This window comes from Myiozetetes cayanensis, unplaced genomic scaffold (assembly GCF_022539395.1).
Source record: "Myiozetetes cayanensis isolate MyiCay16 unplaced genomic scaffold, myiCay2020 scf10, whole genome shotgun sequence".
NCBI classification, from domain to species: domain Eukaryota; kingdom Metazoa; phylum Chordata; class Aves; order Passeriformes; family Tyrannidae; genus Myiozetetes; species Myiozetetes cayanensis.
In genome coordinates, this window is record NW_026086605.1 from 31,043,731 (window position 1) to 31,071,448 (window position 27,718).

The window sequence follows — 27,718 nt, forward strand, 5'->3', positions numbered from 1 at the left end:
TGAAAACGCTACTCTGAGCATAGCCAACTGAACATATTTCCACATAAACTGGCAATAAGTGGAGAGGAGGAGCTTGCAAAGAGAAGTGCCAATTTGCCTGCGCCCAAATCAAAGCGGTTGCTGGCTGCAGGCATTAGGGCAGCAGCATGCGCAGAAGCACATTGTTCAAATGCAGATCCTATCGCAAAAATAAAAGCTCGCACATGGTGAAAATGAACTATAAAATCTCACGTTTTCTTCCTCATTAGCACAGTGGGACAGTAATTTCAGAGGTGGTAACTGGCAGGTGTGTTTGTAGAGAATCGCTCACTCCTGTTGCAGGGTGTAGCAGAGAGAACAGAAATCAGGTTTCAGAGTGAATGTGCACCAGGTCGCTTTTCACCCAGGCTGGGTCCCACGGCCATAATGTATTACTGTGGATAATACATGTTGCTCAATAGCACTGTAAAACCTTTTCACCTGGATTTTAACTCTTGCAGAGGTATGATATGATTTCTAGAGGTCAAGTTCAGTCCTCAGAACAAGAGGTAGGACTGACAAGCATCATGTTCAGTGTGGGCACGAGCAGTCAGCACACGTGTGCTGTAGGCCTGGCTTGTGTCCCCAGGGCTCCCTAACATGATGACATCCCCAGGCTGCACTGACAGCATGGGTTGGTGCTGCCAGACTCTTCCATCCCAACGGCAGAAATAAGGTGAGAAACAGTTCTTAAGAGGCTCCTGGATACATTTCCAGGATTGCAAGCCTTTAAAACCTTAGCATGCAAAACCTCCAGCAGATTAGGAGGATCGACTGCAATCAGTGGAGACAACCACAGTGATCTCACTGCTCTCAGTAACCTGTCTCAAGGGTTGACCCGTTTGTTTCTCTCTTGATGAATCACTTTTTAGACAGTACATCAAACACAAATCCATCTTGTTTATACATATAAGTCTAGAATGTACTGATTTATAGAAATAACAAGAAATTAACAAGTCCAGTGATCAGCCTTAAAAATCATCAACTACACCAATTGCAGCTTTTCCTCTCTTACCCATTTGTGGCCAAGAAGTGCTTACAACAACCAGTAAACACCAACTTCGTAAGTGCTGCAATGCTCAGGCTCATTTCAAACTATTTTCCTTACAATAAAACCCTTTTCATTCTTTGTTCCTTTCTTAAAATGTTGTTGGTTTGTTGGTTTGGGTTTTTTTTACACAGGAAATAATCTACACTATTCTTTGAAAGAATCAAAGGATGTTGCTCCTATAACGCAGGGGTGCTCACCATGTGAGTGCTTCACCTGAGAGCCCTACGGATGTTTGTTGAGGTTTTTTTGTAGTTGCAATGAGCCAGGTCTTAAGATGGTATAAGGAGATTGTTGCCTAATTGGCAAGCCCCTACACCAGTACTAGAACAGAATCTGATTCCAGAGCTTTAAGGAAAATTGGAGTATACAGGAAACGCTACCCTGGATTTCTACTGCTAGAATTGCACTGATTTGATGCAGCATTGATGCTGTCACCCACTGCCAGCCAGCTCCTGCCCTGGCTGAGATCAGTCACGGCTCTCAACAGGAGCTGAACTGGACTCTTCGCTCTCTCTGTCATGTTTCGCTTGAATGAGGAATGTTTTCAATCAGGGTGGGATGGGAAAAATTAAGAGCCTTTTAGGAATGGCATATCCTGAGTTTCCAGAAGCTGTCTAGGTCAGCCCAGAGTCTAGTCAGCCGGTGCACTCATCCCAGTATTTACACTGACAGTGGAAACATGCCTGGAACAGCTGCAAACAATTACAGCTCTGACCCTCTCATGGCGAGGCTCTGTAATGCAGGATCCTGTCATTCACACTGCACAGTGCAGCACCTACTACTCACTTCTCTAGGAAAACATCCACGCTAAACTTATTTCATTATGGCTAATTGGCACCCAATTGAATTCTTTTAAAAGGTGTGCTTTGCAATATCTGTCATCTGAAAGCTTCCCGTACCGGGAGGAAACATCTGCCTTCCCTGCAGTGGTGAATGTAAAGGTTTTCAGTTTCCATGTTATATCTGTATACTAGAGAGTGTCAGAAGAGATTAACACAAGGGTTCAAAACTGTGGTGTGCTCTGGCAGTCACAGCTTGGGTGGCAGCATTGACAAGGCCTCCCACCTGTATCCATGCTTTCTTCCCCACCATTCTCATCCTTCCAGAGGCAGCCCCTAAGACAGTGTCCACTTTCACTACAGCATCTGTCCAAACCTAAACTCCAACCTCAAGTCATACCCACACACTGCCTCCTCCCACACCCCCAACTCGACTCCTCTCCCACAAAATTTCCCGCAGCGTTACCAACCCAGAACTCGTCACTGGCTCTTGGCACAGCCTGGCCAGCCAATGCCAAGACTTGCTCCTGCCCTGGGCTAGGAAGCTCATGCCTTGCCATTGTGCTCACAAATGGAGCTTCAGGTAGCAACTGCTTCTCACAACCACACTGCTCTGAAGAAGCTGCTACGCATCACAGCATTGAGGCATCTCTGGACTAAAACCCACTAAGAGCCAGGCCTGGCATTCATCCATGATCTCTCCCTCCTTTCTCTACTACTCCAGCTCTGCAATGCAAGCAAAGCATTGTCATGAATTCCCACATCTTGGACTGACATGGAAAGGATTGCTATCACCTCAAAATAATCCTGGCACAGGGACTGTACAGAAAGGTGGTTTAGGAACAGAAACATTAAGAGGAAAACAGAAAGCAGCAACCCGGCTGGCATGACAGAATGCATCAAATGCCAAGTCTCTTCATATTTACAGACTCATGCAGTTTATGGGCTTAACCAAATGCTTCAGTGAGAGAAAAAAGAATAAATAATAGAGTTGTCAATTTGTAGTCCTTGACACTAATGGAAAGAGTGACAGGGCCATAACATCAAAGCCACACTCTAGTCTCTTTGGCCTTATTTTAACATCTTTCCTTCCTTCTCTCACTTACAGACTTTTAAAGCAACATTTAGATCTAAACTCTCTCACACAAAAAAAGCCTGAAACACAAGTTGATAAAAATACTCAGAGTTGAACAGTACAACACCCCTGGACTTTGGCTGAGCCAGCAGTTGAGCAGCCGACAACATTTTGCTGTGTTCCTCAATGGGCTCATACAAGTGTTATTCCTTGCCCTTCCTGATACAGGTTTGAGTAATGAAACTGGAAACAGCATAGAAAGCAACTCTGGCCATTCTGATGGCTGAATTGAAAAGTTTTCCTCCAAGGAGTTTGATAATTGAGAAAGCAGATTAGAAAAAAGTGGCATAAAATATGACCGTAATCTCTCTGAGACTAGAAAATGTGTTACATTAACTAATAAGCAACAGGAAGAGACTTTATATTTCCTTTGATACTTGCACTGCCAGTTATATAGTTACAGAAGAAAATGTTAGGAGGTTATTTTATTTGTGGGCTCTCAGTGGAGAAGACAGAAAACAGAAGAATGTAGAGAGTTTGAACCTGAGGATAAAACACAGACATTTCTCAAGAAAAGATGCCAGCTTGCCAAAGGGAGGAGAGACCAAGATCCCAGGTCACTGCCCTTGACCACCTGATAGGAGCTTGCTGTAAATTGTTATTTCCCTTCCAGGACACTGTTTGTGAGGTTACCAACAGACCTGCACAGTTGGTGAAGCAGCAATGAGCCAGAGAGCTGTGTAACACGCAGGTCACAGTTGCTGGAGTAACCCTTTGGCCTTAGGTTTTCTGAACTGTCCCGTAATTCTTTACAAGGACCTGGACCATTACTTGAAATTATCCAAATGATATAAATCTCCTCTTGAAACAACACACATCTTACCAAAATATCACTGTCACAACAAGCAGCAAGTGCTCTGGCAAAGCAGTTCACTCTGGTACTAAAATAGCAAAATACAAAACCACAAAACGCAACAAAAACACTCATTTAGCTGAGGAAAAATACTGTCATGAGTGCCTGGGAGCCTGAGTTGCCCCCAAAGCTTATTGGAGCTACAAGTGCTCCCAGTGAATTGTTCACCATCAAACTCCAGTGGAAGCAGTGTGAAGCCCAAGGTAGTGGGTCAGCAGTGTATGGTGTGACACAGAGACAGTGGTGGACTGGATCCTTCCAGCTTGCATTCAGTGTGAATCCTTACAGGAATTACATGGTACCCTGTCCCAGAGCCTGGCAGAAGAAGGGGAAAGAGAAAAAAAAGCTAGCCTGTGGTTATTTTTGAAAAGAAATTGTACATATTTCATGCAAAATCTGACAAGAATAGAAGTCAGGGTGTCACACATCTGTGAAGTGAAAGCTGGTTTCAGGTTCAAAGTAAACTGCTTGTCTGAATCAAAACACATGCTTAGTTTCAGTATTAGTGGAAAGGATGACTGATTTGTCACTCTAGAATATTGTGGTATTTTACTATTGATATCAGGATTTTACACGCCAGTGCTGTTCAGGTCCTGCTGCTCATGAGGTTTGGGCTTTTGCATGCATTAAGTGGAAGACTGCTGAGTCCTGATCGTTTCCAGCCATTACTTGCCAAAATAAATGGCAACCCAGACCAATATTGCTTGGCTTGACACTCATAAGCTACGTCCAGGCTGTAGTTTGATGTTTGGGCTTTGTCTTAAGGACAGAAAAAACACAAACAGGTAGAAAAAAAGAAACCATGGTCTTTCAAGGCACCATAAGCTGGGAGACAAGACAGATGAGACTGTCAGTATCTCGGAGGATAGGTTTGGACTTTAAAACTTTTTTGACTGCTTGCAGAAATGCTCCAGGAGAAAAAAAAAATTCAATATGGAAAATTGAAAGATGCTTCTGTCAGGCAGGAAGAATCAGGTTCACAGCTAAGGGACGAAAATAACTTGTCCAGGAGCTCTGCAGAGAAGGACCTGGAGGTGGATGGGTCACCAGGGAAAGCAGGAGACAGTTGCACCACAGTGCTGCCAAAAGTCCAACACAACCCCACCATGAACAGGCTGAGCCAGAAGCCTCCACTGCTCATGAAGTCACCTATTCAGTGCACACACCCCTGCTCCCAGGGCCCAGCTTCCTCATGCTTGTTTCCAGGGCTGGGCACTGCACCTGACAAAATAGGAGAATGACTGGAAAGAATTTAGGAAACAAGAGGAATGACTAAAAGGCCAGAAAACAGCACCAGCAGGGAAAAGAGGGAAGAAGATGGGATTATTTCATCTGAAGAGATGAAGGCTGAGGAACTCCTAAAAACAGTTTAGGATATGTAAAACCTATGTCTCAGAAGAAAGAAATAATCTACTTTCTAATGACTGTAATATACAGAAGAGTGTAGGAAGTGATGAGTTTACTGCACAGTTGGGAAGATGCAGTTCAGACATGAGATAAACCCTCTTAGTGGTGAAGGGGGAGAAGAACAGCTACAGCTTGCATTGGGAAGCCGTAAGGCTTCCAGCATCCAGGAACACTTTGGGCAAGCATCCTTCAGGAATGAGAGGTAGTGCTGATCCTGCCTTTGGTGGAGAGCTGTTTGAGGTCTGCCTAACTCCACAAGGACACAAGAGTGGTCTTTCCTGACCTCTGGTGAGCCAGGACACTTTGGACTGTAGCTCTTACAGAAATTAGGGAGTCAACTAGAACACTGCAAATGAAAAGTTCCAGCACATACTGGGAACACTCAATTTTCTTTTATTTTTATTAGGAGAATAATATATTGAACAAGGACAAAATTTAAAACTAAGGAAAAGAAACAGTGCCTTTACTGGCAAAAGTAGTATTCTCCTGCATGGTCAGCATACAAGTTTTTACAGTGAATTGTCACCTAAGTCCATCCTAAGTACAGTTTCTTGTTTTGCAATCACAAAAGCTTATCTACTGCTGGAACAGGTTAATCATGGAGTGACATGCAGTAGCTGGAAAGACAGAGCCTCGAGTCAGATGGGGGCTGTGCTGACCCCATAGATACTCACTCCCTCCCAGTCAGCACACACAATTAACAAGGATCAGACACCAATGGCTAGAAAGAAACTTTTTAAAGTATCTTCTGTCAAGAGATTAACCTTCCTTCTAAAAATATTTTTTATGCATAATGAAAGTACACACATTTTACTTCTAAAAAGTTGCCACACCATAGCTAGACACATAAATGAAACGCCACTTGCCTTACACTGACACAGGAACAGAGATCAAAAGTACCAATAAATCCACAAAAAGTGAAAGGGACCTGCCACTGTTTGAGAAGGAAAAAGAGATTCCATTTTAGAGTTATTTTTCACTAGCCTGCAGGTCATTTGGAACCTTTGCAGATCTCAACCTTTAAAATACCAAACCCCCCTTACACTTCTGGTAGAATGCATACGTGAGGGGCAGAACACAGCCGAGACCCAACACCAGCACTAGCCCCAGGAGATACCACTTGGCTCTCAGAACAGCCTTTTCCCTGCATACCTGCCCAGCATGTGCAAGAGGCATGTGCATTCCCACCACAGACTTCTGCAGCAGTGCAAGGTTACAGCTTTGGTTTTGATCTAAAGGTGTTTACACTTTTCCCACGCAGTCCACTTTGATGTCTTTTAAATATACCCTGAGCTTGCACTTGCCAAAAGAATAAACACAGCCTTGCTTTCATTCATATTTCAGTTCTGAAGTATTTAGTTCAGGATGATTTGCATAATGATTTAGCAAGAGGTAAACATCAGGAACAAGAAAAACACTGAACATGTTAAATGTGTGTATTATTGTCTTGCACAGAGAACTTTACCCTAGTAAAATTCTGTGTTATGTTGAACAAAACAGAGCTGAATCACAACCTCTTACAGTGTTATCTTCTACACACTCATGTTTCCTAAACAGCTTGTTTTCCTACAGTAAGAGCTCTGCGAAAGCTAGAAATGATTGAATTACTATTCTGTAGTCAGCTGGGCTGGAAGTAGGACAGAGAGTGGCACTGATGACTGACAGCAGTCAGCTCATGTGGATCCACTGCTGTGTAGCAGGTTTAGTGACCATCTGCCCCTACATGTTACACCAGTGCCTCTCATCACATGGACAACCTGTCATACGCTTTACAGACTAGGGTATCCTGCGTGTAGGAAAAAGTTATTTAGATAGTGCCCGTACAGATTTGTATTAAAAAAAGGCATCTCAAGTATATCACCAAGACAGTAAGGCATAGTCAGCAACAACAGGCAGGCCTAGTCCACTGGCTTTGTGGATTCCATTTGGTCCTATAGAAATGACTCTGGTTGTAGTATGTATGGTCTTAGCTTCAGTCCTTTTTTAAAAAAGTATAAATGCCTTGCATTTGGAAAACAAAAAATAACTAACATAGCAAAGCTGTGTTAATATTAGAAGGAGTTGTGCATCAGTGGTTCATATTGAATGGATATCAGCATTATGTTCGCCGGTGCTAGGATACCATGGTGATGGGCCCTGAAGAATTACCAAAAATAGATTAAATGCATGTGGCAAGTGATAATAAGCACAAAATGTTTTCCATACAGTAAAAATGCTGCAGGAAAGCAAAATAACACATTCTATAAACCAGCTCAAAGAATCAACAACTTCCAAGCAGAATACTTGGGTATCTGAATGAGTAGTCAGAGCTAACTCCTAAGCCCAAAATTGCCAAGAAACACAATTTGGCAATAGTGTCTGCACCTAAAGAAATTCAGACCGAGGAGACTGGCACAGGATCTGCTGTTGCTAGCAAAAATGTATGAAGGAGCTGAGAGGTTTGTATTTAAAGTAAGAGACATTAATCACTGGGTAACACCTACCACAGTGACTGCGTCTTCCCAAGCTGTTGGAGTCTCATCCCTTTTTGTATTGAGTCAATCAAAATATTAAAAATGTCATTCTTTGAAGCTGTGCTGAGCCAGGCTGCTTGTTCGCTGCTGTATAAAACAAATCACTCGAAAGCGTATCCCCGAAGCTGCCCACTGATTCAGCAGGGTGCTCGTGCACAGAACTGCAGACACGAGCGAGCCCCAGCAGCTCCCATGTGAGAATGACAGGAGACAGTGCACCCCACTTTGTCAGGAACAACCACTGTGCTGCATTACCACGCAGCGCGTGACTTCAAAGGGACGTGAACCGCCTGACACGGCACTGATGCTGCTCACAGCTGTCAGCAGCACTTGGCTCAAACCACCCCTCATGGAGAAAGGCAGCAGAGCCACTTGTTTGTGAAAGCAACAGCTACCTAAAGCCAGACTGAAAATTCATTAACTGGGATGTTTTACTGAGGTGACTCACTGTATGTAGACACATATATAAATATTTAGGTTGCTGCTCCAGATGTTAAGCAACAATCAACCCAAAGTGACAAGACTTTCTGAAGCAAAATTTCTTATGCTTTACAGCTTGGGAGAGCTCCCACTGAAGGGTGAGGCGCCAGAGGTAGGTACCAGAAACCAACTGGGAAGGAATATCCCACTGCATAGCAACATACCAGAGGCATTCAGGGGAAAGCACATGGAGCTGCCTGACAAACATTGGAGGAAAAGATATTAAATGCAGGCATTTGGGGAACATACGTGTCCCAGATGTCCATGGCTTTGGAACACTGGAGCTACTGGAGTATCTACAAAACCCTTGGTGCCCATCAGCCAGAGCAGCTCTTCCAAGGGAGAGACAACAGCAGCAGAGTCCTCCCAATGTTGGTAGGATTTTTCAGTGTGCAGGAGCAACAGAGATATCTAATTGCAAAGTCTGTTACTAGGTGACACATGAAGTCCTGACAAACTATACTGGGTGGTATTTTGATATATCGGTCTATGCAGCAAACTCTCTGCCAAAAATCCACCTTCACTAACTCAACCCTCTGCTTCCTTGGATGACTGAGGAACAAGGCCCCCAGAGCACATATGCCAAGAGAAATCTTCTGAAGATCTCAGAAGGTTAAGGGCTCAGAATCTCAGGACTCTCTGTCTTTTCTGTAGGAAGTGAAGAACAACATGAAAACTGCTAAGATAGAATTGTAGAATCATTTAGGTTGGAAAATACCTCTTAAGACCATTGAGTCCAGCCATTAACCCTGCACTGCCAAGCCCACCACTAAACTGTCCCTAAGCTCCACATCAACACCACTTTTAAATACCTCCGGCAAAGATGATTCCACCACTTCCCTCAGTTCAGCCACTGTCGACCAGCACGCCAGGTCCTTTTCCACTGGGACAATTTCCAGCCACTTTTCCCAAACTGGAGCTCTGCCTGGGGTTCCTGTGACCCAAGGGCAGGACCTGGCACTTCACCTTGTTAAGCTTCACACAACTGGCCTCAGCCCACCAATCCAGCCTATCCAGATCCTTCTGCAGAGCCTTCCTCCCCTTAAGCAAATCAACATTCCCAGCCAACTTGGTGCCAGCAAAATGATTGAGGGTGTACTCAATTCCCTCATCCAGATCCCTGATAGAGATGTTTCCTCTGAAATTATTTCCACTTCCTGCTAGTGAACAGGACAGGAAACTGAAGGATGTGTAGCAAAAACAAAACTCTAAATGCTCCCATCCAGGGAATCATTTGGAAAATTAATTTGTCCCAGTAAAAAGATGGTTCATATCTCTTTCTGAAGCATGAAAACACTAAGGATGAGCACCTCCACGCTCCATGCAAGACAGTCCTTCACTTAAGCTCTTAGCCAGAAGAAACTTCAGCTCTTAGCCAGAAGAAACAGGTTTTATTTGCTTTTTAAGCTGTTTAAAACCAGAAGTTGATTAGGATAATGTGGCAAAGTTTCTCCATGGTTTATGGATCCCACTTGGTCCTGAGGAGACAGTATCTTTCTCGCTAGCTTTCACGCCTCAGAGCAACCAGGTAAGAGGAAGAGTATCAGAGTACCAGAGATCTTAGGCCTTGTGGCCACCAGAAAACTGTTGAGGTTGGTCCTGCTTCAGTAGGGCTCAGAAGACCCCTATAACAGCAAAGGTCCGCTGTGATAGTGGCCAGCCTTACTGAGGAATAAGTGCAGTCTGGATATCTGTGAACTTGGGCATGCTACAGAAATTCTTGGGTGACTTCTTAAACCAACTTCACAGTCTCTTAACATCACAGGAACAGCAGGATGAATGCAGGATCTATAGCAACAAGAAAAATTATAGCAGAAATATGTGTGCTGTATTAAAGGTAAGAAATGAGCCAAAGGGAAGATTTGAGTTCACTGTTCACCTCCATCTTGGCTATAATAAAAACCTCAGGATGAAGGACAAAATATTAACTGTTGCAATACTTCACATTTTAACCTGAAAGTGTGCTGACAGACCAAACCCCTGGTGCTAGCTGGGCTTTCCCTCAAAGAACAAGGTAGGAGCCTGTCACTGTGGCTCGGGTAATGCCCCCAGCCCTGACCGTGCCCCTGGCAAGGGCTGGCAGGCAGCTGTCCTACTCAAAACAAAACCCTCCATGCCTTGTCTTTACAAACTGTGTGTTGAAGGAAAGCTTCCACAAATAATGCAATATATCAAAATGCCAGCAGACAACACTTGTACCCAGGTCAGGGCTCCAAACTGCAATTCAGAACTCCCTTGCAATTCAGAATCTCTTTTCTTTCCTCGCTCAGAGATGCCGTAGCAGGGTACATTACAGCAGTACTTCTGTCGTGTAAAAGGAGGACTGCCTACCTTGGTTGATGTAGCACCCACTTACAAGCCTTTTGTGCTTGTGAGTGACCTTTGTGTGCTGCCATACTAAAGGTCTGTTCACAGCACTGGTGTTTCTGTAGTACAGCAAGCACAGTGTCAAGTGCAGATGCCCAACACGTGGTGAGAATCATCCTCAGAGCAGCTTACAGGGCCCATGCCTAGCAATTGTGACTCCAAATCACCAGAACTCATGGAAAGACATCAGACAGATGGTAACTATAGCACAAAGCTACAGAACACACAGACACCTTTAGGATAAGATCCAAAGGGGATGTCTGACTTCTGCTTTATAATTCCGCAGTGCTTGGGCCTAATGTGGTTCACACAGCATTTGAGAAAGCAAAGGCCTGTCACTTTCCTTATCACAAAATACAGCTCTGAAACGATAAGACTCGATTTCACCTTTCTCATTATCTTCAGGAACATAAAAGATTTCACATGCAAATCATATTCAACATGAAAATTAAATTTGGAGACAGTAACACGAGGAAAAGGTTTTCTGAAAGTAGCATGAATAATAGCCCCAACCTCACACTACTTAAAAACTTAGCAAATCCAAAATTTCAGGCTGGGTAGAAAAGTGCTGTGCAGTAGAGAATTTAGATCACTAGTGGCTGTTATTAGTCAGCCAGACCTGATCTGCTCACTTTCAGTATCTGAAAGAGCTCTCTAGGACTCTCCCTTGACTTTATACAGATTAGAGAGGCTTCAGGGTGTTGATAAATTGTTTCCTTATTAGAAGGAAAGACCTCCGCTGACAGGACGTGGTTTTGAGGAAGTACCTGGAAGAAAGGAGGCACCACGCAAGGGAAAGCCTGCTACCTCCTTTTCCAGCAGTGGCCTCTGTTGTTCAGAGCAACTTCACCCCGCGTCCCGCCCGCAGCCCCGAGAGAGGGCGCTGGAGCCTCAGGCAGCGGCGGGACCCGGCTTGGCTGGGGGATGCCCGGCTGGGATGGGAGATGCCCGGCTGGGATGGGAGATGCCCGGCTGGGATGGGAGATGCCCGGCTGGGATGGGAGATGCCCGGCTGGGATGGGAGATGCCCGGGGCCGGGCAGGTGCACGCACAGCTCCCGGGCGAGAGCCCTGTGGAAATCCTAGCGATGGGAAAGGCGCTTTTTTTTTTTTTTTTTTTTTAAATTATATACACAAACATCTTTCGGGGCTTTGAAGGGCTGAATTCTCATGGGAAATTGCACATATTGTAAAAATAAAATAAAATTTTTAAAAAAAAGTTAAATAAACATTCAAGATGTATAGGAAAAGACAACAAAAAAAAAGAGATTTTCAAAGCACAGTTGTTCGCCATGTGTTTACATCTAGTCTGGAGACACTGAAAACAGCTTCAAACAGTTCTTTTGCCTAATGTGTGCTTCTGCAAGAAGAGAGCTGCTGGCCAGCTCTGCCTGCCCACGAGGATTCAGGGAAGGCAGCTCCAGTGGTCGCCACAGCTCAGGGGTACCAGCTCCCAAATAGCGCTCCTATTGATGTGAACATCCATATGGAGAATAGGAAGACTCCACAAAAGTAGATATTTCCAAGCCCTATTGAAGAGGATATGAAAGATTCACTTTCCCTATTGGGTTGGCCTCTTCAGTTTCAAATGAAGCAAATTCAATTAATTTATATTTCACATAGTCCTGAAAGACATTCCTCCTCTCTCACCCAAACAACTACCCTAAACTTTTCCTTGAGTGCAGCTAAAAAAACAATTTTATGATGTTCTGCAAGCCACAGAAAAGTTTGGTCCCTGTGCACTGACTCCACTTTTTCTTAATATATCCATATGAAAAGCAGTTTATTCTGCTCTGCTGTCTATTTTGCAGTTAGGGGTTCTCCTGAATGTAGGTCACAAAGGCAAGACTGTATCTCATATAGACAAATACTGCATAGCTGAATCAAGGGCCAATTTCAATACTCTGTAAGAATTCTTTCTACATTTTTCCAACAAACATCCTCAGATCACAGCCTAAACAAAACATTGTGATGGCTTCCAAGGAACTTTGGCCTGAAATACACTGCTGATGTGGTGTCTAGAGCAGGGTCAGGTTTATAACTCTATTTAAAAACAAAAAAATTAAATAAATAAATAAATAAATAAATAAGTTAATTAAGGTTTCTGTCCCCAAAGCAGAAGTTGCAGGACCAAAACTATGGAATGAGGTTGAATATTCCCCAAGACAAACCTCAGCACCTGCAGTCTTACTCATCTTCTGACTCTCCAGACCAAGACATACACCTAGGCTGATTCCAGACTAGGCATAGTGCAAGAGTTTTGTTGAAGAGAACCAGGACCTTTATCAAATTTTACATGTCCAACTGGAAAAGTGGAGGACTGGTGTCGGTGAACTTTCCCCTCCAATTTTTGGCCTGACACACATTTCTAATTCATTGCCTACATGAGTATGAGGGATCTCAGAAGGAGGCTACAAGAGCATGGTCAATTTGACAGCTCTCAGTAGATTCAAACATCCTGTGCTCCAGTTTGGCCTCAGCTCAGACCTCATCTAACAGGGTAAGACTCAGGTTCCCTGCAGCAAGTAACACAAAAGCTGCATATCTGAAATTGTTCCTGAAGAGGTAACTCTGGAGAAATAACAGTCAGCTCCACACACCATCAGCTTCTACCAAGAACAAACACTTTCCCAGCCTGTGGGCCTGCTGTGGTTAGACAGAAGTTGAAAGGATTATACCAAGCTGAAAACAGACTCTTATCTGTTGTCAGCCTCCCAGATTCACACCTGCTGAATACATGCAGCAGAACCATGATTATTACTCCAGACTACAGAAGCAAGCTAAACTTTCCACTAAGGATGGCCTAAACATCCTCCACAAGGGTTAAGTTCAGCAGAAAAGAAACTACAGAACTCAAGTTATGAAATAATCTTGCCAATCTAGAAGATTGGCTCATGGCTATCACTTGAAAATTCAAAGGACTTCTTAAATGTGGAAGTTCCCGGGGTGCTGTTGAGAGGTGTGGGACTAGGGGTCTCCAGAAGAGAAGCTGCAGAGTCAGGATTATTACACAGTATTGGAAAATCAGGGACAGTTAAATTCATATGGGTACCTGGAGACTCTGGAGTCTTTCTTGTAACTTTGACAAGAAGGGCATTTTGCTCTGTTGTCTGGACCAAAAGGCTACACAGGGTCAGAAGGCACAGTCAGGATTACAGGAGGCTTTTACCCCTTTCGTAGGGAGGGTGGAGGGCTGCCCCTCTGGTGTGATGAAACACCTTCCCTGCCCTGAGCCTATGCTTCCTGCTGGGCCAGCCACCTCTAGACTGCAGGCTGCAGAAGCAGGAGGGTTTCACTCTGGGCTCCAGAGAAGACCTCAGGGCTTGCTGACAACTGACAAGAATAAACATCACTTGCTGCTGCTTAGCCTTAAGGCAGGGAGACCTTGTGACAGCAAGGCCACGGAGCATAATTCAGATCCTTTCCACAGAAATGGGGCTTGCCATTGTCTTACTCCATTATCGCTCAGCATCCCAGCTATGGAGGAACCAAAGGCCAGGTTGCTCCCAGTCTTACAGCCAACTTTTGCTCAACCTTATTCATGGACCATATTCAGCCCAGGCTACACAAAACTCAATCAATCTCTGCTGGTAGCAGAGACTATTATAGCAGTACAGGCTCAGTAAGATAACTGCAGAGGAAGGGAGGATGTTAAGAGGTTTGATCTGGAATAGAAAAGTACCAGTGAGGGGAAAAAACCCAGCAGAGGAATGATCTCAGTATTTCCCAAGCATTATCAGCAGGCATAGACAGTACCAGCAGAAATAAAAGGGAAAGTAAGATTTGGTCAAGGACATGCATGAAAGGGAAACCTGGGGGATAAGAGGACTGAAAGGAATAGAAAATGCAGGAGAAGGTTGTTTGAGAGAAAAAAAGCGGGGGGCGCAAGAGGAAGGGCAAGAACCAGGACTATATCTGTCACTCGTCTCTCCCCGCCCACTCTGAGAAGCTTCAAAAGAGATCTGGAAATAGAGAGGAAAAAAACTACTGTCAGATATTACTGTTCCAACCACTGAGTCATGGCAGGAAACTACTGATACTGTAAACTAGTACTGCAAGGTCAGAGACTATTTGAGTTTTATCAAGGCTCACTGCAAAAGGAACAAATATTCAGCGGTGAAGATTTTACTAAGTCCCTTTTGTAACCCTTGGTGTTACCATAGAACTGTTTCATAAAGTATGTTTGAAAGAAGCTGCCTTTGTTTTAACATTTCACACAAGTGCAGATGGTTCTTTCTCTCTTCCTGTATCTTTGTTTTTATTGCAACAGATGCTTATTAAGAGAAGGATGTGGAGAAAGAGTAGAAAAAGCCACCAGTCTTTGGGGTGCAGCTATATGTTTAGTCTACTCCAATTTTCATAATTGCTGTGCCACAGAGAAATCAATTTATTATGATCTTCTTATCCATTCTTCAAACTAGTCACTGGCAGTTGTCACCACCTATGCAGCCTTTTCAGACACAGACCCCATCAGTCCAGTACATGTGCAATGGGTGGAATTGCTTCCACCAGAATGACACAGCCATCCCAATTCCCACAGAAACACAACAAAGAAAAAAAGCTGGAACTTGCTCTTGGGCAGAGGGCTCAGCAGCCTCCTCCCAGCCCTCTAGGAGAACACCCTTACATTCCCTGCACTGCCCACACATGTTTTGGTGGTTTTGACTCCCCACCAAGAGCTGACCAGGTAGAACAGCACAGGATTCCCAGGTGTGAAAACCGAAGGCACATGCTGGCCATCCAGGCAAATTGCATTTTTCAATTGACAAGCCCATTTGGAAAGGTAAGATGCCATCTAGCCACAAAGTACTGAAGGAAGGGAAACAGCAGACACTGGGGATTCGACATAACAGGAGAAGGAGCAATACAGTATGGGACATGGATTCTTGGGAAACTGTCATCTGTGCAACTTCAATTAACAAGCTTTTAATGACCCAGTTTTGCTCCTGTGGCTAGACATACCCACCACAGCTCTGCAGACACCTATCACAGTGGACACAGCCAGGGGGCTCTTGTCCCACTTCAAGGGTTAAGGTGTAATGGGAAGATTATGCATCTGCTACAGTAACCCACTATGCAACTTTCCAACTCAGTCATCTATAGCTAATTGCTTCCATGAGTCCCAAGGGTCTCTACCCAGCCCATCTGAGTCACAACACCAAGCCTGAAGCAGACTCACTTGAGCACAGTTCAGCAGAAGGACACATTCTCAAGAATAGCCCAGTGGTAGTAACGCCTGCCAAATACAAGGAAGTCAGTCATACTGGGGAAAGACTCTGGTGACCCTGGAAACCTGTCACCGTCTTCCTTCACCCAGAAAACAAACCAAAGCAGAACTTGACACATCGGGCAGGAGGCCACTGGTTTAATCCAGTGATGCATGGAACAAGAGGATGCAGGAAAGTGGTAGAGTAACATCCTGCACAATCCTATAATAAACTGGGAAGTCATGAGTGGAGGCAACACTCCTCATGGTAGGTTATGGGCAAACACAGACACAGGCACCTGCTGTTGACAGAAGCACTGAAGAGCCTTGAGTGTGGAATCCCTTCACCTTTTTCTTAGCTGCCTAATAGCTTTGATGCTTTAACAAATCAAATAATTTGTGACATTACATAAACTAGCCAGATGCTTTATGTGGTGCATCACCATAACACCTAACACAGCTGACCCTCAAAACGTTCCTGACAGAGATTGCTGGTCAAAAAAAAAAAAAAAGAAATATCTATTCCCTTTTTGTCTGGGCTTACAGGTACTGATAAACTTGACGACATAATGAGGATTTCCAGAAGGGGAGCAATATTTGTCTCAGTTTCCACACCAAAAGCAGCCATGGAAAAGGGCAAAGAATATAATGACTCAGTATCACAGGGCGGAGACTAATTAGCAGCAGATCAGGAGCAGGCAGTGGTCTCTGGAAGAAGGTGCTTTCATGAGCAGAGCACGATCTTACTCATCGCCTGTCTTGATCAACTGCAGAGGTTTCCATGAAACAGATGCTAACGCTGCCTCACTGACACAAACTGAGCACAACACTTCCGTAGTTGTTTGTTTGTTTTAAAAATAGGGCCTCTGTTTGGGACCTTCCCTATTCTCTTCTTCCAGCATCCAGTTTATCCAGGAAGGGAGGAAACCCCCTCAGTACTAATCAAAATGTCATTGTACAGCAGGAGCGCTTATCAGTCAGTGCCTCTCCATCAGCTCTCTCAGTTCACTGAGGACAGATAGCAAAAATATTAAGAATACGAAGACAGCATCATCCTTTCACTCAATCAATGCAAATGTGCTACAGGGTTGTTTCAGCAATAGCTTCTTTTAAGATACACTATTTTCCTCCGTGATTTCACCGCAGCTGCCTTTTCACTGGGTCAAAACCACTACAAAAGCATTTTATTTAGTTAGTTATCACATCACCCCACCAGCAAGGTGAATTTTTTTTCTGTTTTAAAAAAACTGTCATCATTCTGGGTTTATCAGAAAAGTACACTGTGAATACACTGAAAGGTAATTCTTGTCTTACAAACGATTTAGCTGGTTTTTCTAGGAATGTGTTCCAAAATGCTGACAAAACTAAGATTTGAAACTGTGTCTCCTAGTGCTGCTACTCCTATTGAGACTCACTGGATTACCTCCTAGTAAATTTTTTTCTTCTGAAAAATCTATTGCTTACTTAAAGAAGCTTAAAAACTCAAAAGCCCAAGAATTGGTTTGTTTCTTTTTAACTAAATCAACAAGTACATTTTTCAGGAGTAGATGTATGCTCATCCACATTGAGAAAGGAAGCTTAGAAGAGCTGGTGGAAGGAACTGACTTTATGAATTTTAAAGTTTCCCTTCCTCAGGATAAAGCCAAAGGCGGGGAGTAGAGTGGGGCTCCTTCTGCTGGGACTGCAGGAAGGTCAGTCGGGATGCCCTGTGAACCAAAAGAATTAGGGTGTCTATCAAGCACTGACCTCCCTGCTCGTGCAGGTGCATCCAGGCAGCTCCCTCATCTCACATAGGCTGGGAGGAACAGAGATTGCCTGAGCACTCCTGCTTTAAAAAATTACAATGAACGTGGGCAAATGCTTGCCCTGAAGAATATTTTGAAGGGTTTTAACAATCACTTGGTTGTTTGGTGACCAGAAGTTTGACAAGCAAAGGCAATAGACACCACCCACTCACCCCAGCTGAGGTCTGAACCAAGCCATCAGTGACGAGGCCCTCTGACTCTCTTTTGCCTTGCAGGCCTGTCATTGCATTTCCTTAATGCAGCAGGAACTCTGGCATCCCAAAAATCCTCCTCTCCTAGGCAACAGGCTGATTGACTGTCTCCTACATTTCTTTGTTTCTTCTTCATTCATTCTTAACTCCATGACTGGTAGATGCATCCACTAGGTTCTCTATTTCTGCAGCTTACAATTTTTTGAAGCACACAAATGGATTTAGGAACCTAAACCTCCCTGCAGCAGTGGATGGGCAGGTTTTTGCCAAAATCAGCCGGGCTAGGAGAGGCACAGCAAGCACTCGCTCTGACACAGCACAGTCTGGACGACCCCTGTGGGTGCTCACACAAGCTGAGAAGGTGCGCAGCAAACTGTGTTAGGATGAAAATACAGTTGGGTGGGGACAGACCCCTTAATTTATTTTGAAAACATCACCCATGGTCAGTTAAACTCATGACCTGGGCAACCTGGTCGTGCCAGGGACACAGGGCTGCAGTTTTGCATCCCTCTGCAGCCTGGAAGGTTGTGCAGCAACAGCACCTGTGAGCAGTAGCACAGGGGGGAAGCAGCAGTCCCATACCTAGGACATTGCACACTCAGGCAGCCCCTGTGCCTCTCCTGAGAAGTACCTAAGATGAGATGCCTGTGCTGCATCGCCAGACCTGTGTCCTTCAGACTGGCCTGACAGAATTTCACACCATGTCCAGTGCTGTGTGATGACTGCACCAATGTCCCCACCGGTGGCCTCAGTCTCTTGTCTGGGGCATGAAATCTGCCAGCTAACTCCTGAACATCATCTCAGATAGAGGAGGACGCCTCCCCGCAGTCTCAATGCTCATTCCTCTCTTGTGACAGCTGCAGAAGTTACTATGGAGAAAACCAGTTCAGTGCTGAGAAAGTACTGCAATAAATGGGAGAGACATTTTCTCTCTTTACAGTTTGTCATCACAAACAAGGAGGGACATAACGGGCCGAGCTGCTTTCTTGGGTCTCACAGCAACCTCCCACAGCCCCCCACTGCTGGCCAAGCTGCAGCCCACACACCTCTGAACTGCTCACCGATCTGCAGGAGAGCTCCAGGAGCCTCCAACCAATGGATACAATTGGCTTACATATATACATTTCTATTATGAATAAAAAGCCAAATTCATTACACATTAAAGCATGGCAGTTTTAACTTAACACTTTCAGGCTCTTTCCTACTTCTGCTGGCAAGACGACTGTATTTTCTCATACATGTGAGGAAGCTTTCCCAAATAGTATCAAAGGGGAAAAAAACCCTATGTATATTTTTCTATGTAGGATGCCCAAATCACCAAGTTTGCAGTGAGTGACGCAGTAGCTGGGGAGTAGCTGAGAGGATTGAGCCTGTGCCTGCTCAGTGGGAGGCATGAGGATCTCCTCACAAGGTGTCGGCAGATGGCTGGGTGCTGAAGGTATCTCCCTGGTGACACCCACGGGAAACAGCTGGCAAAAAGCTAGGATGAGGGACAGTTCCCTGCACAATTTGTCCAACACAGTTTAGTCACCCCTGGGCATCTAGAGTGCCTTCACTGGGCTGAAACCATGGCACAGGATACCTGGGAGGTCACTGCTCCTCTGCAGCAAAAGATGGAGCTGAGGCATCACACGCGTGAGCACCTCGAATAGCACCAGTCTTCTACATTTACACACCTGAATCATTCCTCTGCAAAACAAACCAAAAGCAACTGGAAGAGCTGGTAGCCACAGGAATTCAAGTTGTAGCTCTCCTATCTGGACTGTTACAATTAGAGTTTAGGTTTAGACCTGTGAGTATCATGATCTGATAACAGTCACCAGCAAAATACCAACTTAAAGGCCAGTGACACACCCTCCCTCTTCTCTTTACAAATGTCATGGTCATATGAGATAGTAGTCAAACACATCAGTAGACTAAAAATAAAGACAATAGGATATGTTGATAAATATTTATTTCAAAACATAGTTTTTTACATGACTAATGTTAATGTGATATCACAGTGAGAAAAAAACAAGCAATGTCGATTGCATGCTAACTCGGAGGAGTGACACAGGTAACTACCACCAACCCTGGCATTTTATTCTCCTAATAGAAAACATCAGTAGGCACATCAGTCAATGCCATTTTTGCTTTTAATACACCAGTGAGTACTAGCACAGCTTGCAATTATAAAGCCACAGGTATCATCTTGGAAGGGAAGCAGCCATATGTACACAAAAGGGTTCATCCTTTCACAACCCTGTGGGCTGGTTTCATGCACCAGCCAACAGAGTCTGTATCACTGAGAAGTTGGAAAATGTCTGCCTGGACCTTTAAGATGATTTTATTCCCAGTTAAATCACCATCCAACCCTTTTCACAATAGCATCTGCCACTGAACTGTTGCTAATTAGTCAGTCCCCCTTCAGCGAGGGAGGAAGACGTGACAGCAAAGATGGAATTATTTTTAAAAATGGCCCAAAAAGCCCCGATAAGGATTGCAGCACTTTATGACCTACACCATGCTTGTCACAGGGCAGGGAGAGGGAATTTGCACATCACAGCGTGTCGCAATCACTGTGGAAACATCTTTCTCTTCTTGTTTCCTCTCCACCCTTGTTAAGAGAGTTAAGGTAAGATGGGAAAGCAGCTGCAGATTCTAGGACATCCCATCTGGGGAGCCAGGACAGCAGTGGCAATGCTCCTGCAACGTGCTCTATAGCCTCAGTGGCTCTTTGGTTGCTTTAATGTTTTCTCTGTAAGCATCACTTCTCTAACTGTTGTGAGAAGCATAAACAAAATTCATGGAAGATCTTGAACCGTTTGGATTGTGGTACAATAAGGGCCACACAACAGACAGTGTGGTCAGGGGATTTACTGAAGCAAATAGTTCTACTGTGCTGGGGGAGAGAGAGAGAATTGAGAGGAGCACCTTGGCTTGGAGAGAGGTATGAAAGTCTATGGAATGACAACCGTAACACTTAAATAAAATTTTCCATTCTGCATACCACAATCTCCAAGGGGAAAAGCAGGGCTCTTCCAGGGATGAGTTTAACAGGCTGAGAGGTCCACAGGGAGAAATGCAGGAGCCCCAGAGTGTTGAAGCCTTCACTTAGCTTGTTGGTCTCACAGATATATCTGGACAGATAGAGCCTGACTACCTAAGCACAAGAGCAGCTTTAATGGAATTGCTTGTCCATCATTCTCCCTAGAATATGGAGAGGGAAAGGGGATTGCATGGTTGGGTGTCTCCGCAGTTTCTTGCTGAGGACAGAAGCATATGGTCCCTGAGGCTTGGAGAGAGTTCTTTGAAAAGAGAAAGTGGTGTGCTTCAAATGAGACACCCACCTTCTCTAGGGTGACACACTGACAATGCCAGAGAGCAGTGGGCTGCTCTGCTGCTTCCATAAAGACAGGAAAACCTGGTGTCAAGGGCAGATTTTGCATCTTGCCTTTTTTACCTCTTTCCACACAAAGCAGAGCCCACAGCACTGGAGAAGCTACTGCTCACAGCAATAACCCCCACACTATGGTAGCCTCATCCATGTGAGCATCCACAGAACATGATTTAGGCTACACGCCCACTACAGCATCTGCCCAGTCCTGATTCTACAAGGGCCTCCCTAGAAACACCAAAATTCTGGTGCAAGAGCTATTTTCATTCTATCACAGACTGCAATGACACCAGCATAGGGCCCCACCCTCCTAAATGCACTCAGCTCAGCAGTTTACCAAGCACACTCAAAAGGGCCAACAACAAAACAGGGTACCAACACCGACAGCCTGAATTTTAGCAAAGATAAAAATGGAGGGGGGAGGGGCATAGATATTGGTTGGTGGGTTCTGTAACAGCTGGTGGTGTGGAAATAATGCTTCATAATATTCTAACACAAATTAATAGTTTTAGCCAACCCCCTTCAGTAAATATGCTTCTTTTCCTCATGTCAGTGACATTAATTTACATAGAAAATGTAATAAGAGAGGAAAAGGTATTTTCTTAGTAAGATATTAAAAAGCTGATAGAAAAGCAGAATAATGTAGTATGTTCATTTTTAATTACATTCTGTATGTTGTAATTTCAGGCATTTGGTAACAGAGGAATTATTGAATATATAACTTCAGCAAATATACTTACAAATATACTCCAGAGACATCACCAGAAATTTATACTTCAGAATAAAAGCCATCAGTTTAAAGGAAGGCACTAGATATTATTCCTTGATGTAGAAGAGCTATTTCAAAAAGCGAACTCAGCCCTATTCTCTTTAGTATGTACCTGCTAACATTCAATATATTCATTCTGAACCTGTACAATGTCTGAGACAACAGTTCAGAAAACAGTAAAAATATACATTTCATATCAAAAGAAAGGCTCACTCTGAAAATCAGGTATAATAATTTGACATTAATACTCAATAACTAAGTCCATGTTCAACCCTAGAATAGGTCTGTGCTCTCAGAGCTGTCAGACTCATTGCAAAGGCTGCAGGAGGACCACCACCCGTTTGGAACAATAAAGAGCAGAAATAAATAAACCAAGGCCCTAGACTTCAGGTCCTCAGCTCCAGGTCCCACCTGCCCAAGAGAAAATACCAGAAAGACACACTGAAAACTTCTTTCAACTCCAGCACCTCACAACTGTAATCCAACTCCAATGCTTTCCAGGATGGCAGAACCTCCTAACTCCTCATCTCCACCCTTCACCCAGTTGATTAACCACAGCCAACGGGCATCTTCTGTTGCGGTCAAATAAAGATCGAGTCAAAGGCATACACCTGCCTTCAAAGGTGTATTCAAATTAACACTCATACGCTGGAACATCAGAACAATGTAGCAAGCGTGGGTAGAGCCCTTCTCAACTCTTCATTTGCGAAGCCCAGCCATAATGATGGTTGTAGTAAAAACATAATTTCTGAGCTTACCTGTAGCTGCCATACTGCTTGAAGACAGATCCATAGCTGTCCTCCCATTTCCATCACAGACGTAACAGGCTGCTCTCTTCTCTCTGGAGCAAACAAAAGACACAGGTGGTTTGTGAGTAACTAACACACATGTCGGTCATTCAACTAATGACCGGGGAAAGGAGTAGGAAAAGGGAAACAGAGAGCCAGTTTTAAATCAGCTTAATAATCTGCAAGCCCATCTGTGAACATCTAAGAGCAATATAAGTATGCCATGCTGACATAAGTGGTGGCTAAATCTAGAGAGAGTCTATGCATCTACACGGGCAAACTCTCAAGGAATTGGGCTGGTCATCCCAAATGTTTTGTTGCACTGCTGAAACAGCTGATGCTCGTGATTACAGTGACATAGAAAACACCTGATGTAATTGGGATTCGGCCTTGGTAATAGGTCTTTATCACCAGCACAGCAGGACATAATAAAGCCCCACAATTAAGCATTTTCCTGCTTTTCTTTCCTTTAGTAGTTTCTTTATGGTGGCATAAGCACTGAAATGGATACCCTCAACATTTATTATACACAGTTTTAAGCTTATGATTTTCCTGTGCTACAAGCAACAAGCTCTGTCCACCAAGACTTGGCTGCCACAGGTGGTGGAAGAGAGACACCAAGATTTTGCAAAGCCCAGCACCTTCTCAGGAATCCCTCCATAGACTAGTATGCTGTTTCCAGGGGAGAATTACCACTTATTTTACTTTTGTGCAAGTTTGAAGGCCCTTTTACCACCCTTCTGTAAATGAACTTGCATCCAAAAATCCAGTTTTTGCTATCTTATCTCTGTTGAACCCCACAGCTCCTCAGAGAGTTCCCTGCAAACAAGCATCGGGAAGGGGGACCGCAAGCTCAGCCTCATCTCACAGCCTGCCTGAGGTGGCTGCAGGGGCCAGCACCTCCCCACGGCCTGGGGAGAGAGCCAAAAGCACGTTAAGGGAGTTGAACTTAGGTCTTGTTGAGCCTTTGAAGCTCAGGAGAAAAAGGAGGGCAGGGGAGAAGTCACAAATCTACGTACACTGGCTGGCCTGTGCAGCCATGCCCACGAGGTAAAAGCTGCCTGACTCCATCCATGCCATGATGGCAGCCCAGAGACACCCACGGCCCTCCTGCCATTGCCTCAGCCCAGTGACACCCATAGCCCACCATCGTCTCAACCCAGTGACACCCTCAGCCCTCCCGCCATCACCTCAGCCCAGTGACACCCACAGCCCATCATTATCTTAGCCCAGTGACACCCTCAGCCCTCCCACCATCATCTCAGCCCAGTGACACCCACAGCCCATCCTCCATCACCTCAGCCCAGTGACACCCACAGCCGGCCTTCCCCTCAGGCCAGAGGTGCCCACAGCCCACTTGCCATTGCCTCTGTCGTCTCAGCCCAGTGACACAGCCTGCCCTGCCCACCATCACCTCCACTACCTCAGCCCAGTGACACCCACAGCCTGGCTGCCATCTCCGCAGCCCCTCAGGAATGCCATCCCCATTGCCCTTCATACCAACAACCTCGCCTGCTGGGGGGCCCAGACCCTCATGTCGGAGAGCGGGAAAGCGAAGCCCTATGGCTGAGGGGCAGGAGCCCCAGAGCCTGCCCACCACGGGTCTGCCCTTGCTCAGAACCTGCAAAGCCAGAGAATTCCCCTCACTCTTTGAGTGCCTGAGAGTAGAAACAGCCTGTGAGGTTGCTGTAGAAGAGACATTCTGCTCAAATACACAGGAGATCCTGTTAAGGACATCTCACCTTCAACTGAACACCAATGTGGGGGGAAAATAGTGTACAAAAATGGGAACTGAAAAAGTGAGGAGTGCTGCTCTCCAGCCAGTGGGCTCCTCCTGTCTGTGGAAACAGTTAGGAGACATCAGGGAAAAAACAACTCCAAGATGAACAGCTGCACTTACACTGCGGTGTTGTTGCTGGTAAAGCCTGCATGGTGCTGAAGGAAACAGTGATAAGAAAGGGGAACCGAAAGCATTGGAGGGGCTCTGGGAAGCCTTCTCCACAGTCTGGCAGCGGGCCAGCTGCTGGCTCACCCTTGCACAACCAATTCCTGTGGCCAAAAACACCCAGAAAGGGCAATAGGTGGTGGACAGGGGTTGTGTGGACATGGAGGCATGAGGGCACTGGATCAGACAGGGACCCAGAACACCTCCCTTTCTCCATGGCCCTGTGGAATGCCTCAGTCCATGTCTACACTTAATCTGCCCTGCTGGCACTGAGCTGTCCTTCAGAGCATCCTCCCTCGTGGGCTATCAGAGCCCAAGGCAATGGCCAGTCTTTCTTACTGACATACCCATCTCCCTAAATACATTTTTGCCACAGTCTCCTTCATTCATCTCTTATCCCAGGACATAAAACTTTGTGGGGCTCCAACTCCTGCTTGTTAGCTCAAGCCAAAAGGAATAACTATAAACTAAGAATAAATACTAATTAACCTGAATCTTTCATCGTATCGTGATCTGAACCAGACGCTATATCTATCTTTAACTTTAGGCTGCATTGAGATGCAACCTCTAATCCACAGCAGACAAAAATAAGATTCCTTCTTTTGATAAAGTTAATTGTGGGCCTCAACAAGACACATTTCTTGGCAATACTGTGATCTTATCTTTAAATGCTGTGAACTCACAAGGGTTTGAAAGGCCTTACATTTTGAGTACCTCCCATACAAGTTTTCTGATAGAGGAGAATTTAATCCAGGAACTTTCATGCTGGAAAAAGAGGTGCAACGAGGACAGCTGTCACAGTGCACACAAGGTTTGAAGAGAGGCTGTCCCACAAAACCCAGGCAAAGCTGTACAAGACCTCAGTCGAGATTTAGCCCCCCAACCCAGGGGACAGTGGGGTGGAAGCTGTACAGTATCTCCTGTTGAGCTGATTGAAATCAATAGTGTTTTATACTGGTTTTATTATCAGAGAGAGAATAATAGAGCAGGGTTAAAACCAAAGATTTATTTCCCTAAGTGTATCAACATTTTCAAAGCTGCTTTGATTTTTTTTTTTTATTTGTTGGAAGTAGCTCCAATATTTTCTAAATTACTAAAAACCACTGTTGAAAGCTCCTGTAACAAAACTGTGTTTTTCATTATGACTGTTGGTAATTCTGCAGACAACATACATGTAGAGAGGAAACTATACAAACCAGACTTACTGTAAAAGCCAAGACCTTTCATAAAAGCAGCTGTGTTCTCTTCCAGAAAAATAGGTTATTGGGGGGAAAATATTTTTGGACCTCAAAAAACAGTGACAGGGATACCAAGCAACTCTTTGGCAAGAGCTGTGCAAAGCTAAACTCTGCCCCGTTGCACCTCTCAGGCTCCTTCTGTGCAACAGTCTCACATCAGCTAGGCTGGTAGCCAGGATTAGCAGTTTAATCTTTTCACACCACTTCAGTGTGGACACATAAGCTTTAACAAGCCTGCAGATGAAGTAAAAAATTAAGCCTCTACCATTTAAAAGTTGCATAAACACTGTTTAAGTGGTTTATCAGAGTGGTTTGTTTACACAGCATGACTGTCACAGTATATAGCGGCACAGCAAGCTCAAAGATGTGTCCAGCAGAGCCAGCTATCCAGGTGCTGGCACACCTTTCCATCCCCAGACTTTCCACCCACTGCAGAGCACCGATGGCCCCTCAGTCTGTAGGACACGGACCTCACTTGTGAGGCCAGGTCATTACCCACTCCCTTGTTACATGTGCATTTAGGCACGTAAAACAACCTTTAAAAGTCTAGTCAAGATTTCTTTCCTTGAACTGAAGGTTCATATTCTTAGATGAGTCCCATAACCAAAACTGCCATCCTAACAAATGCACAGGCATCTCCTTTCCAGGACGTGGGTGGTTTTGATGCCTGCACTGGTTATAAGAAGCAATGTACTAAGGCAGTACAAAAAGATGAAATTTAGGAAGATGAGTAATGTATGAAGTGTGGAGGCAGTAAGAGATGATCCACTTATTATGTGCTTTTATTTAATAATTTATAAATAAGTATCAGCCTTCCCCAAACTGCCCCTCAACCCAGCAATTACATGCTGGCTGTTTTCTTGTTAGTACTATTCTTTTATAATAACAAACTGTTCCCAAAGCCTCACATACAGAGAGTTAGACAATCAAAGCACTGTGTGCAATTTTCCACTTAATTCATTCAGTTAGCTGCAATTAAAACAATACAATTCAAAGCCTTGTGTGTTTCTCTGAAAAAATACAAAACTTTACTTGTTTCTATTAATATATACAACATACAAGAAAGAGTTAACAAAGCCCCTTTGTCTTCACCATTGTAGTAATTTTCTTATGCTTTTCTGTAGATGCTCTGGCAGTCATCAGTATTTCTTTCAGTTGCTGTCCTTCAAAAGACACACACTTTTCATTCAACTGCACAGTAAGGAAAGGAATCCAGTGGGCCAAATTTCCTTGGTGTTCAGATCCACTGCAGCTGCCCAGGAAGGAATCTAGGTGAAGGTGTGGGGCTTGCATTAAGGAGAGGATCAAACCTATTTAGAAAGGAAGAAGCACCATTTTATCAGGCTGTAATCAAATTTCTGTTCAGATTTTACCTAGATATTTTCCTAAATATTTCATATTTCCAGAAAAGCAGTGTCTTCATGGCTACTGATCTCTGCTCACTCCATATAAATGACACACCAAGTTTCAGCATCACTATAGAGCCTTTTCTTTTTTATTATATGGGGCTTCACTAATGAAACCTGATGGGAGTCTAATTAATATTATACCAGTTTTGCAGGTTCAAAAGAGAACAGCTCTACCTTGCTGTACAAGAAAGCAATAAGCCATCCTATTAGAGCAGCTGGGGCTGTCTCCCATACCACCAAGGTCCCCCAAAACTGAGCCTATTTCCATCGGTCATGAACACACTCCGAGCGTGCAGTGCTCAGGGAGCAGCAACATCCCTGCTGACTGAGGATGCCCTGTGTTTGTCTGAGTCTCTTCTATTCCAAGTAGAAGACTATGCTCCTGGTGT

The 27,718-nt window shown here is 44.5% G+C and overlaps 1 protein-coding gene across 1 annotated transcript in view; it reads right to left on the reverse strand.

The window, feature by feature from the left end:
* Positions 1–27,718, reverse strand: part of RTKN2 (rhotekin 2) — a 139,081-nt gene that overhangs the window by 105,775 nt on the left and 5,588 nt on the right. The window contains exons 2-3 of the mRNA XM_050340769.1: positions 26,980–27,230; positions 22,708–22,790 (exon numbers count right to left, since the gene is read on the reverse strand). The gene's annotated coding sequence lies outside the window, so the exon portion shown is untranslated. The remainder of the gene's footprint in view (positions 1–22,707; positions 22,791–26,979; positions 27,231–27,718) is intronic.